The sequence below is a fragment of the Harpia harpyja genome, chromosome 18 (genome assembly GCF_026419915.1).
Source record: "Harpia harpyja isolate bHarHar1 chromosome 18, bHarHar1 primary haplotype, whole genome shotgun sequence".
Lineage (NCBI taxonomy): Eukaryota > Metazoa > Chordata > Aves > Accipitriformes > Accipitridae > Harpia > Harpia harpyja.
The window spans coordinates 23,945,801-23,960,098 of NC_068957.1; the positions used below are offsets into that span (position 1 = coordinate 23,945,801).

At 40.3% G+C, this 14,298-nt stretch overlaps 1 long non-coding RNA gene across 8 annotated transcripts in view; it reads left to right on the forward strand.

Annotated features, from left to right (window-relative positions):
• The window catches only part of LOC128153881 (uncharacterized), an 88,074-nt gene that overhangs the window by 34,657 nt on the left and 39,119 nt on the right, over positions 1–14,298 (forward strand). For 2 of the 8 annotated variants that reach the window (XR_008239134.1, XR_008239133.1), the window contains exon 3: positions 9,132–9,234. The exons of 5 other annotated variants lie outside the window; for them this stretch is intronic. This is a non-coding gene — a long non-coding RNA (uncharacterized LOC128153881). Of the gene's footprint in view, positions 1–9,131; positions 9,235–12,529; positions 12,639–14,298 lie in introns of all 8 variants that reach the window. One more of the 8 variants, XR_008239132.1, reaches the window with a different exon arrangement.

The following is a 14,298-nucleotide window of genomic DNA, read 5'->3' on the forward strand; positions in this document are numbered from 1 at the left end:
ATTAGTTTAGAAAATCTGTCACTATTTTACTCTGGCATCTGTTCAAAGTACTAATTCTGTGGATCAGTGTCTTTCAGATGAAGAAAGTGAAATCCTTTTTTGCCCCTCGTGTCTGAGTAAATTGATATCAAATACTCTAATGAAAAGACAACTGTTGTCAGCAGAGGAAAGCAACAAGAAAATCTGGGACAGGAGGTAACTTCATGATGGGTTCTACATCCTCAGGGACTTTCTGGGCTCTGAGGATTAATTTTCTATTACATCCACGTGTGGGGCTTTTCTTAAATACACTTCCACTAACAACTTAATACTTTTTTCAATTACAATATCATAAAGCGCTACAACTTTTTGTCATTCTGCCACTTAGAGGCCAATGCTTTCATCATTGTGACCGTTCTTGCCACCTTTTACTTTTCCTTACATGAAGCGTCTTTTTGCTGCCCCACTGAAGCCACGCTTTTGAAGAGAAAGGGTTCTCTGCACAGGGGAAAAAAAAACAACTCTTGGGAACTGCACTTCTGCAGCGCTTTGTTAGTGAACCCTCATTTCCATGATAGCTGTCTTGGTCTCCTGCAAGTACACCTTATGGACTTGAGAAGCCTTCACCAGAAGTACCGCTTCTTATTATTTTAGTTCAATTGGTTCAGATTATTTATTATATTTATTTTATTTATTTATATATTATTTATTTTATCATGTTATTTCATGTATAGTAACTCTAAGAATGCATTCACAAAAAAATGGGGCATTTTTACCTGCCAGAATGTCCACACACTTGACTATGACAGGAGATAGACCAAGAGCACGACAGAGCAAGAGTTTGCTGCAACAGCCTTGTACTGCACATAAAAATGAATTGTACGGGGTATGACAGCATATGAGCCAATGTTTTATAAGTAAGTTGGATCTGGATTTGGGTAACAACGGCTTACAGCCTATTGTAGGAAAGTGGTCAGTAGCTCAAATAATCTGCAGTAGCTCAAATAATCTGGAGTTCTCCATCCAGATGTGTAGTGGGTTGGAGAAGGAAAAATAGATAGCGTAAGATGTCTGAAAATTACCTGTGCACAAAGGAGAGTCTAAAGTGTTTGTGAGGCTGTCTTCGCCTTCTGGTAGGTGGATCAGTGTTGCCAGTCACACGATATTGCTTCTGGTAGAACAAGGCGGCTTCTTTGCCTGGGGACTTACTGGACTGTTTTGATTTCGTCGGCCCCAACGAGGAAGAGATGAGTTGATTTTACAGGACAGCTCAGAATTCTTTTATTTTGGAAATACTAAGCTAGTTGCCCCCCCCAAAATAGTAACTTGGGTTTTGTTTAAATGATTTTATAGCAAACTGTATTTTTAAAACCAGAACACGATGAATTGCGAAGTTGGAGACAATGTCTGTAGAAGGGACTGGGCAGATACGGAGGTGCCCGAGGGAACGCTTGCTGTTCCTCTGGATAGAGCAGAGGTTCCTTGGCAGGCTAGGATTGGGAGCTGTGTCCTCCAGCTGGGATAAGGACGAGTAGATTGAACTGTTGGTATCTGCTGGAAAATAAGGCTGCCCGGCTGCTTTCCCACACATTTTCTATCTATCTCCTTCATTGAGGAAAACAGGTAAAATCCTTTTTGAGGCAATGCTCATAAGAAGCATCATCATCATGTGTCAGTGTTGAGAACATAACCTGATCTGAGTTAATCTTTGTTTTCTTCTGCACCTCCATTTTATAAAATAAAATTGGGAGAAAATTACGGTCACAAAACCTGATTTTTGCCTCAGTTCTGGTCTTCAGTACAGAACTACCTGACAATTAATATTTGTGTATACCTTTTGAAATATCTGACCTTTGGGGAGTTGACAGAGCTATAATATTAGTCTTTGTATGCTAGCCTGGCTTTTAAACTCCCTGCCTAGTGGATGTAAGTTCAGTGGATACAGATCTGAAACTTGATTTCCTCAGTATAGCTGCATTAGCATTCAGCTGTGGGTATGTAAGATAATAGTATTAAAAGCAACCTTCCATCCTGTTGTCATGGATGCAGCACAGCCCAATCCTGGTAGCAGTGTACCACCAGTCTTTGTACAATCTCATTTTTATCTACAAATTTTAATTTAATTATACCAGGATTCTGTAGTGGTATATAATATATGATTTTATTTTCTGTTTTAAGCATTAAAATGTAAGAATTGAGCAGCTCGTGCTCTTTGTCCAGTGCTCATTTTTTTTTTTTTGCATTCCAAGTATCTGTCAGTATTAGTTATGAGACTGTGTGAAATAAGTAGCCATGAAAGATGCCTGCTTTTATGACAGAATGAGTGGTTTCATGAATTTTAAAGGAGCACATTTGTATTTTCTGTTCTTGAACTACATGGGCTACTCACAAATATGACAGAAGATAATTGTTTGAGGAATTATGATGCCTTTCAAGATTTTGCAGGATATTACTATTTTCATAATCTTTCATTTATCAGGTTATATGGCTTGATTTATTTATGTATGTAATTTGGAAATTAAAGTACTCCCATTCTGTCAGCATAGGTACATGTTTTCTTCATATAGCTCATACTCCTGTTAGCAAAAATAATGAATGTGCTAATTTTTTTGTCAGTTACTAAAGAAACGTGTCAGAATCGGAGGGTAGTCAGATATTATTCTGGGCCACGTGAGACAGTATGGAATGGTACGTATTGCTCCATCAATGCCTCAGGATGGCGGGAGCGCGTATTTCAATATATAGCACTGGCTGTGCCACCAGGCAGTGCGTGTACTGCAGTTTGTTAAGATTTAAATGAATGCATTGTTAGCACCGACTTCAACAGGGATTTTGTGTGAGTGAGTAAAGGCTTCAAGCCTTTAATTGACTAAGAAAATCTTTTTAGTTGTGATTAGAGGGACAGATACTCAGCTGGTGAGAACTGATGGTGCTCCATTGAACCAATTTTCATACCCTGTCTGAAGTCAATGGAGCAGTGCTCATTTATAACCCGGTACCTGGCCCGTTATTATAAAAAAAAACGTTTCAAGTCTGATATTTGAGTGGTACAGTAACCTTTTATCGAGGAGCTGCTTAACTTGATTTAAAAAAATTCATCAAAATCACTGGTAAAATCCTTGGGCTAATAAATTCGGTGTCATGAGCTGTTTTCATTTGGTTGGGAGTTTGAGTGTGGAAACCTATGACTGTGTCCTATTTGCCTGAAAGCATGGTGATGTATCTGCCATACTTTCATATTTAGCATACGGTTGTCTGTTTAAAGACTAAAACAAAGCATGTCTATATCTGTATGGAGCATCTCTACATCTATATGAAGCTTCTCTATATCTATACGAAGCATCTCTTAAAGACTAAATGAAGCATCTCTATACCCTTTTCAGTTTTAGTCATGAAGTATTTGTATTTTTTCTCTTGGTAATTTTATCACGCCTTCCGTCCTGTGATAACTGTGTAGCAGGATTTTAGTTTATGGTAAAAAATTCTGAATATCTTTGTGTATTAAACTTGTTCCTAACATCTGAATCTTGTTGCTGAAAATCCCCTCTCAAAATTCTGTGCACGCCCATAATTAAACTGCTCTGAAGGTGCAGTCAGGAAAACCAGGCACCAACATTATGGAGTGAAAATTAAAGAGGCAAAACATCAGAGTGTCTACTGTATGTGCCTGCTGTTAGACACTCAAGCATGGAGAACAGGATACACCTCTATGGATGGATAGCTTTCCTTATTAAAAAAACACAGTAGGACGCACAGTAGGGGAACACACTAAAACAAGGCTTTGTAGTAATTTCCTTGAAAGAAATTTCCCAAGATAGCAACTTGAAAAGCTTTTAATCTTATGACTAGCTATATAGTGAGTTTTACTGTAGGTGGTATAAAAAAGACCATTAGATTACAGCCGATCTGGTAGAGTTGGTCCAAAGCCTCTTCCCTTCCAGCCTTCCTTCTCAAGAAAAGGATCAGACTTTCCTCGCACCAAAATGAGGGTTGAATAGATCAGTGTGACTGCTGGCATATTTAAGAACTTTAAATGTGTCTCTCAAGGTTAAAGTTATGTTAGAAAATAGAAAACCCACCTTCACCATCTGAAATACTTGATCAAAACTGCTGATTTGTGACACTGAACCGATTCATTAGATCAAGGTTTCTTCTACGCATCTAAATTTGAAACCATGGTCACTCATATTTTTGAGCTGATATTTCATTTTGGGTCCCTGAACAGTGTCCCTTACTACTGGGGCAGAACATAAAGTGTTTCTCATAAACTCCTGGAGAAGTGTGCTATGCAACCATATCCTGCAGCAGCCCAGAAGCCTCCTCACTGGACTTTGCCCGATTTGTGCTATCTATTCCACATGACTATTAAACCTCAAAGTGGAAAAAAAAAAAAAAAATCTGGAGAAATTCCCATGCAAATACACTGGAAGGCTGTCACGTGTGTTACGGTTACCTGACAACAGGCTCGGTGCCTGTTCACGTGTCAAGGGCCGTAGTCTGAAATCCGACCGCTTTTTCTCAACCGTATCCTCCCACGTTTTGGTGTCGTGGCTACGAGGTGGCGGCCCCAGAAGTTGAGGACGAGGAGCTGGAGGGTGTAGGTGCCGCAGGTGCTGCCCACCCTCTCCTCCCAGTGGAGCCAGCAAGGACCAGGCTACCCAGCACCTATGTGTGCGAGCATCAGCGGAGGAGATTGAACATCTTGTACCTATCTTGTGTCAGCCACTGCGAGCTGGGAACAGGGAACGAACATGTCTGATAATGTGTTTCACATTGAAATAATTAAAGGGAATTGTTGCTGGAGGGAAATGTGCCTTTAAAAATTAACCCTGACATCTCTCTGACAATTTGGCTTATTACAAGAGATTCTTTTTTTTCCTCTTTTTTTTTTTTTTTTTTTTAGTTTTACTAAACTTGATATGCATTTTTCAGCACCTTAGAAAACACAGAGCCTTTGAAAACTTCCTTGTATGAGTAGTCTATACTTACATGAGCAGTCCCATCTATTTTCCACTGAACTACTCGTAGGACTGATGTTTAAAGGATCGGGTCTGAAGTAAATGACACACTCTGCTATGCCCTGGAGCCTGTGCTAGTTATTATTGTTTGAATCTATCTCTTGATTGCATATATTGCAGTCTTCTGTCACACAGGGTGCTAGTTTTGAAATCTGAATGTTGTTCCTCAAATAGCCATCGAGTGGCTTGCTTTTTTATTTCTTCTTATGGTGAAACAAGTCCTTGGAAATCAAAAGTAGTAATTTCCGTAAAGTGCTAAAAGTTTAAAAATGTTCTTTTTGACGGAGCTAGAGTATTTGAAAACAAATGTAAATGCCTATAAAAGCAGTATTATTTATTTTTAAAATTCTAGATTTGGCAACAACAACTGTATTCACGTTTTTGGGATCTGTGGAAAGTTAAATATACAACCAGGTATTGGGGTTCACCAAGTCTGGTTTCACTCTGTCATGGCTATAACAATTATTTACCAGTTCAAGAATTGTGCAGCTTTTTATTGGGGTGAATTCCTGTATTTTCAGTTCTCCACTTGATCAAAATTTGTTAGTCCAGAGATAGGAAGTTTTGGGTTTCTCTCAGTTTGTTTGATTATTTACTAACTAATTTTAAGCTGCATTTAAAGAGTCTAAAAGGGCGTACGAGGTGGCAGAACTGGGTGCCTGACGCTCAGGCGGCTTTTCTTCTGTTTGACGTCGCTTGAACTGCCTCGGACTGTGTGTGTTTAAAGGCTCTCTTCCTCCTGCGTGCCTGCCAGTCAACGGGAGGAATTCAAGTGCATTATTCCAGCCGCAATGGCTTGGAACTCTGTGATTCTCTGGCCTGAAAAATGGCTGAGGTGCTGCTATGGCATTTCTCACTTTCAAGTCTGCAACTAAGAAAACAGACATGCAAAATTTTCCTTCAGATGCTGAAAAGGTTTTTTTCCTTTTTTTTTTTTTTTTCTTTTGAATAATGTCTGACCTCACGGGAAGAAAACATACTAAAATACACAGGAGCAAGCACATACATTTAATTTGTATTCTGCAGTTCTCAGTTTGCAGGGTGGATTGCTCGTTGACACGATCTGCATCCGTTGGTACGCCCCCCGTTTGGTGTAAGGCTGGTTTACACTGGTGGAGAATTTGATTGCAGGAGCCAAACCATCTTTCCTTCCTTAGTCAAGGGGAAGAGATTCAGCCCCATATTTCCTCTTCCACTGAACTTTTAATAATTTGGTGGTCTTGGGCACAGTCCTCCAAGATGCTGAGTACCTCCATGGGCGCTTAAATGGGGATAGCAGATGGCTCATGATACTTCTTAGGACTGGGTGCTTCATTAACTAAAATTTAAAACATAAAATACTTTAAAAACACTTCTCAAAAACATTTTTCTTGGCTTGAGAGGGATTTTTACCCTTTTTATAAAAACAGCAACTAAAGAAGTATCTGTTAGTTGCTGTGACATTTGCTATAAACCTGGCTGTACACAACATTGCTGGTACGTTCTTTCTGGCTATTAAAGGCTCATTAAAAAAATTAAAGTCTCCACAATTTACAATATTTTCCATTGAAATAGCATGTTAACACATTTCTTTAATCAGTGCGTAACTGTCAAGGGAAAGAACAATTCATCTAGTATATGCATACATTAAAAAAAAAATTATCAGATTTAATTTTATTTGTTTTATATTCAGGGCTTTTTTGAAGGAATTCCTGCAGGGAAATGGTTAATCTATTTTTAACTAAAGCTTACTTTTGTAATCTATCCAGTGCTTAGAGTTCTGTCATTGATCTATGATTTATGTGATTTAAACCACCTCTTGGCTGTAACATTGGTTTCTATCCAAGATGCTGAGCTGAATACTAATTACGAGATCAAATTTATGCTGTTGGGCTAAGCAGCTGAAGGAGCTTTCCACGCAGGACTCCCTTAAACCATGCCACCGTTGAGCATTAGTGAAATATTTGGCGGGGGGGGGGAAGGGGGAAAAATGCTGGAAAAGGGAAAAAATATTGCAGGAAAACTGAAGTGTCCTTTGAAAGCTTTATTTTTAGTTCTCTTGAATGACTGTACAGTGCTATATGCAGATATTCAGTGTGTATAAGCCTGTGAATATACACATGGTTATGTTTTTACAGCAGAATCTCACTAATTCACCCTAACGATTGGGAAACCCACTGAGAAAAGCCAAATGGCATGAGTGAGCAAACAAATAAATAAGATTGAGGATATTTTATTCCAAGATGTATTTTATGCCTTTATTTTGACAAGTATCATGTTGTCAGAATGATTTATGGTATTTTATAGCATACCAGTAAATGCACTGTAGTATGGTTTCTTACAGTAAGAAAGTCTTAGTAACAATAGCTTTCCTTTACCTCTCCTTAAAGCATTTTTGCTGAGAAATAAGCCGAGACCACCAATTTTATAGAAAACATAGGTCTTAGGCTTTCCTTTGGTAAGAATGAGTAACACTCTTCCATTTGCCTGCATCACCTTTGCAGAGGTCGGCATGGCAGCAATTTTCTTGGGTATAGATAGTCAAAACATGTTCAAACAGCTCTGAATCCGGAATCGAGTTTGAATAAAAATGAAATTGTCCATAGGAATTTCGTTGATTATAATCAGTTTTGAGAGAAAATGTGTTCCGATGCATCCTTTGACTTTCATCTCTTGGTATAATGTTGAAGTGTTTCATTTTGATGATGCTGAAATGTTTTGATTTGTTCAGGTTTCTGGTTGTTTGGGGTTTTTTTATTTATAGTGTAGTTCTCATGTTTACTATATGCTTTATCTTACATTTTGTTACATTTGGGTAATTTTAACATTTTCAGACTACCACTGCATATTATTAAAATGTAAAATTTCCATCAAATGTTTTCATAACTTCAGTTTTGCAGGAATCTTTTAAGATTTCACTTCCCTTCCGCACTCGTGAAAATATTGGAATTTGTCACAGAACAGAAATTCCAGGCTGTGACCATTTATCCTGTCTTTTATACTTCGGAGTGGTGTGTCGTTCTGCCCTCGGGGGTCTGGAGATGCAATCTTGGCCAACAGACTAACGTATAGGATGCAGGTGGCATCGTCGGACGTACAGAGAAGGAGAAGGGTTGGGATCCTCTTTTCTTTTCCCTGTGACGTCTGTATTGCCATCGGTGAGAATCGTTGTGTTGAACCTCGTTCGAGGGGATGTGTGCGCTCACATGCCTTCCCCCTCGCAGAGGTTACGGCGCTGTGGCTGGAGTCAGCAGGCAATCCCGCTTGGGCCGTAGGAGGCCCTTTAGTAGGGAATTAGTTTCCTTTTATCCTTATTCTTGCTCACTTTAAAAACAAAACCCAAAATAAATAAAAAAACAGAAACAGAAATAAAACAAGCAGAAAACCTTGAAAAAGTTTGTTCCAAGGACATTTTTAGACTAACGATCTCTGCTTGTGTATCTGTTGCTTGCTATCTTCCTCATTTCTCTAATTTTCTGTTGTGGAGAAACTCGTATTTCAGTTAGATTTTTTGGCTTTTCAAAAATTATATTTATTTATACTCCACTTGATGTCACATTTGCTTTTTAGTGTGCATTGTTATAAACGATTTGCCATGCAAATAGTACCCATTGCGTACATTAGGGTAAAAGTTTTTGAATAGATATGTGTATATGTAATACTGAAGTGAGATGTGCTTGGGAACAGTTTTACTGAGAGGAGCCACAGTGCACAATCCCATTTGTGTGTATCGTTCTCCTGTGATGCCATCCTTACCCGCCTCATCTACACGTACAGTAGGCTACATATCTAAATGCTGCCAGTAGTAAACGCGATGAATTGCCTTACAGTCTTATGTCTGCAAAATGGAGGTTATTAAAAAAATGCGGATGAGCCCAGGGACATTGAAGAAACCACGCGTTATGGCTGTAATTGCAATCAGGTCACTTTGCCAGCTGACTGTAACTGCTGGATGTGAGACACGTTCCCTTACTGCTTATGCAGGGAAATAATTTGCACCACCAGTGATGTTGTTGATCTTGAACGAGAGTGGGTAAAACAACAAAAGTGAAGATGGGTCTTGAGTTAATTGCTGTCATGGTCTGAGGGACTTCAAAGGAATTATTTTACCGGATGCCTCATTAAATGGATTGGATATTTTACTACGCTGAACAGGTGGCTGAAGTGCTCCAAAGGGAAGTGTTTGAAGATGGGAACCACCTCCGTACCCATGAAGCTGCCAGGGCGGAGGGAAGCTCCATCTCCAGGGACGCCCAAGGTGGGCCAAGAGGTGCCCATGTGGCAGGGAGGCTTGCGGGAGCTGCAGACCCCGAGCCACCCCAGCGGGGTCCGCATCCTGAGTAGGTCCTTCCCCATTTTGCTGTTTCTTTGAAACACGGGCTCGTGGGACCGATGCTGTGGATGCCACGCGGGGCTTGCGTGGCCTCGGGGTGGCTGTGCTGCATGGCCGGGGCTCTGGATGCGATGCCTTTCTTCGCTCCACCAGGGCTTGCTCTGATTTACACTGTGCCTCTTACACAGCTTTTACAGAGCAAAAAGTCATCGAGGAGGAGAGAAGTGCTGTATAAAATCTAATGAAGTAACATTCTAGAGGAAACGTATACAACATTTTGAATATATATATGCTAAATATTTGTTCTGCTTTTCCTTTTCTTTATTTGCAGTAGAACTGTTAAATTAACAATTGTGGCTTTGACAATAATGGGGGGGTGATTTCCACTGAAAGTACAAAAACTAACATCATGTTGATTTAACACGTACATGTGCTTACACATGTATATTTAAAATGTGATTTATGCATGCTAGATAAGTGGATATTTTGTACACCTTCACATACGTAAGTATATAAATAGTACACAACATAATTTATGGGAGGGGAGAGCATTTTGGAAAACTGTTGTGGATTGCGGTTAATTCACGCTGCCTATCGTCTTGACAATGCTAGGAGGTAGTTATGTACCCTCAGGAGAGCCCCATTATATCCCTGAGAAAGACACTTCTCCCTGGTTGAGAAGAGGAGGATGGCTGCAGCCATTTTGGGGAGTCTTGCTCAGTTTTGTAGCTACACCACGTGCACGCACGCACGCACGCTGGGGCGTGCTTGCTGGCTGCTGTCAGGAAGTCTCTTGTTGACATCAAACATCCCATGGCTCCATCCTCCCTCTCAAATTTTAGCCTGTTCCTCTCAGAAGCCTCATGTATGTGAGCTCTAACGTGTCTGCTGAGACCTTCGCTGCTCTTCCCACCAAATACCAGTTTGTTTGCACAAAGCTATGCAGTCCGTGGTGACAGTTAAAGCTTTGTTGAGCTGCCACATTACCCTATTAAAATAGTGTAGTTTTCTCTACCTCACTTCAGGAGAAGTTTTGGAATGAAATTCCTGTGAACGTCGTATTTTCTGTTCACCAACAACCCTACAGCTCGGGTTTGCATAGTCTGCTGCAGAGTGGATTTGCTGGAGTGTGCTGCTTTCTGTAACGACCAATTCTGTCGGCTCTTCCAAAAATTTTGTGATTTATGGAAAAGGGAGCAAAACCCCACACTGGATGGTGATATGCAATATGCTGGCCACCGGTTTTCTCTCCTCCTTTATCATGACAAGGGAAGTTCAGATTTTCTCTATCTTTGATTACGTAGGGATGCTTACTAATCCCACAGATGTAAAATTGTTTGAAGAGTAAAAGGTTTGAAGTCAACTCAGCCTGCTGAACATCCAAAAAGAAAAAGACCCACCATACAAGTCAATCATTGCCCTCGGGAATGCAGTTATCAGCAACAACAAGAAATGCTTCTCCTTAAGTTTAAATCCCAGCAAACAGAAACAACAGAGAAAGGTAAGCTACAAGCAACAAGGCAAGATTTGGGATGCCCTTCTTATGGAAGTACCAGCACCAGAAGACCTAATGTATCTCTAAAGCACTGCTTGCTTTTCACTGAAAATGGATATGAGTTAGGATATAATTTATAAATAAGTGTAAGAGCTCTGTAATTTCTGCAAACCAGTGAAAATTAATAAAACCTAGGGCTAGCTATTTGATAAAACTGAGCAGACAAAGTGTGTGTAACTATCCGTAGAGTGGCTGACATGATGAATGATGATGGATCCAAACTCATCTGAAGTACTTTAGGAATAATAGCAGCATAAAGTAATTTCTATAGGGTACTTAAATGTGCCTGAAACAGAACAGTATATTGAAGGTTGCATATTATGCTAAGAATGACAAGTATTTATGATTGGAAGCTCTCTGTGTTGGGATTATCGTTTTTTGTATACCTATTCTCGGTTCTTTGATCTTTTGACTTAAAGACCCATCCAGAGACTAAAAAAAAAAGAAAAGAAAAGGCTGATTCCTATAGTTGTACTACAGAGATAATAAATATCCTCTTACCTCAAGAAACTCAGCAGTGCCTGATACTACACAGGTGTTTTTCTTCTGCAGTAATGAACATCCTCCTTGAGGAAGAGCTGGTGAGAGAGGTGCCTGAGTGGCAGGTAGGACGATGGGCTACAGCTCAGCTAAGCTCAGCTAAGCTCAGCTCAACTCCTTCCTATGAATGGGAAAGAAAAATCCTACCATGTAGTGCCAGTTGCATCCAGTGAGTTGTATGTTAATGCAATTGCAGATGTAGTTGAGGCATTTTTTTAAAAAAGTGTTTTAATTTACAGTCACAGCATTTGTGGCTAAATGTGGCAGCTGAAGAAAAATATGGGTGTAAATATACTGAGTTGACAGGGTACTAGAAATCTGTGTAATCACAAGGGGCATGAAGAGGAGTTTTAGAAGTAAAACGCCCCTTCTGCAAAACTTCTGCCTTCCAGTTTTCTTTGTATCTCTGGAGTGTTGTGGTCTTGTTCAAACGAGAGCGAGAGATTTTGATTAAAGGTTTTTCTAAAAGTACGATGAATACAATCTGCATTTGTCTCAGGTTTGGAAGAGGAGAAACTTTTGTGCAATACACAGATTGATTTGCAAGGCCTTAAGGTTTTCAGCTTTCCCTAACCTTTGCTAACATACTGCAGCAATCTGTTCTTTGAACGTGTTGATCCTCCTAGGTCTGTAAGAGCCTTTGAGACAGAGCTAATTTTTTCAGCGTTGACTATAGAGGCTTGTGATTTTAGATCTGAATGTCCCTTTTTCAACCCTGCTACCAGTGACCCACTGCATAGTAAGTGTCTCGCATCATAAAGTGGTTATTCACAGAGGGCTTTGACCAATGCTATCTGGAGGGTGGGAGATGCTTTCCTGGCAATGGGATGCGAACGTTGTGGGGCAGATCTTCAGCCAGGATAAAAATCCTGCTTGGGCACTGCGGCTCAATGGACGTCTGTTAATTCATGTGGAAAATTCACGACCCCAGCGAGATCACAAAGTTCAGTGTCCTTGACTGAGTGCGATACTTTGCGGTCAAGATTGAAACTTCTTTCTTCCTATAATTCCCTTGAATTTCGATTTTTCTATAAGTGCTTTAAATTGTTTTACACCAAAACCTATGGTATTCTCCAAGAAACCTTTGGGGAATGTTCCCTGCGTTCTTCCCTTCTCTTTCATTAGATTACTGCATTTCCATAGGAGTAGGAATATCGAGCCCAGCGAGATCACCTGGATCCTCTGCTCATAGGCTGTATTCGTTGTGTGCAGAGGTTAAGCTCCACTTATGCTGGTACGGCCATTATTACCGTAGCGACCATTCGGGACTTTATTTGCTTATTCTTAAAGAGCCTCGATCTTTTATTTTTAATTTCGTTACATCAAGATTTTGAGGAAACTCTCCTAGCTGAAGGAGTGCCCTCTAACAACCATGTCTGGAGGACAGTCTGGGGGGGCTGCTTTGCCTGCCAAGGATGTGCTCTGGGCACTTTTGTGTTTTTGTAGTGAGTTGAAAGGTGGAATTGCCTTGTGCTGGAATGAATCCCCTGAGCAGAGGATTTGCAGGGCTCCTCTGCATCGGTGCAGTGCAGCCAAGCGCTCTTCAGGCGGTGCAGCTTTCCTCCGCTCCTTTTGAGAGCAAACGAGGTATCTGGAAAGATGAATCATCTGTGCTTTACGTGCAGCCTGGCACAAAACCTTTCGTCCCTTTCTACAGGAGTATTTTTCTTCTCTTTGGGGACCTGACTGCAATTAATACTGTAGTTGTTGTACACCTCTTGAGGCAAAGGTAATTTGACTTGAATTAAAAAAACAAAAACAAGAGGGTAAGATGCTGTGAAGGAGAGCATTAACCTGGCAACAGCAGCGGCCATCAGCATCACTTCACTCTTGGTTACATAGGAATTGGGTAGATGTGTATGAAGCTTTGCTATAGCACCAAAATGCCTGTTTTCAGCCAGCGAACACGCCCTTTGTCCATCAGTTAAAAAATGTCAGCTGAGGATCTCCCTCTTCCTTTATAATCCTCGGTCCCGATCCCATCAACGCTGGAGGCAAAACTGCCGGTGGCGTTGGTGATGGCAGGCGTGGAGCACGGTCCCACGAGGCTCCCTGACTCCTGTCTCATTAACACCTGGATTACTTCACCCTTTAATCCAGTCATCAGTACCCGAACGCAGACGTGTTTCACAGCTTTGCCATGTTTGATTGATTCTGTTATTTGTATATGCAGCTGTACCACTGTCTTTATTTATTTATTTATTTATTAATATATTGCACAGATGCATACAAATGTATCTCAGAGACCTTCCCCCCTTTCCAGACAACTTCTCGTCATGCCTTCTACTGGGCAGTCAGGAGAAGTTATCTCTACTACTGTGGATTTTATCAACTTGAAATCTCAACAATTAAAAAGAAGCAGTTTCAGGCAGTAAGGTGGCCCTTGAATGCCTCAGTCAAGTTTTGCATTTATGCACTGAATTTTTAATTTCTTTTTTGCTTGATTTTCTTCCACTTGTTACTTTATGTGAGTCCATATAAAAGAGGAAATGGACTGTTGAGGAGGAAATGTGGAAGCTGTTGGTACAGAAAATGCTGTCAAATGCAGAAAGCAAGCAAATGGACAGAGGTTTAGTATTTCCCTGCCCATCCCTTCTAATCTCTTCTGTTAATAATGGCTTTCCTTATTACTTAAAGCAATTGCAGATCTAGAAAACAGCAGAAAAGCTTAACTTTAGAAATTTGACTATTCTGTGTGTGAGTAAACTTCTCCCTTGAAAAGGTCTGTCACCTTGCATGCAAAGATTCAACTTAGAAATGATATCTATATGGAGTTCAATGTTGAAAAGGTGTTGGGAGCATGTTACAGTCACGAGCAGCATGCATTATAAATAGTTACAAGTTTATTGATAAAAAGATTTGTGGGTGGTTGTTCATAAACCATCTAATGTTCT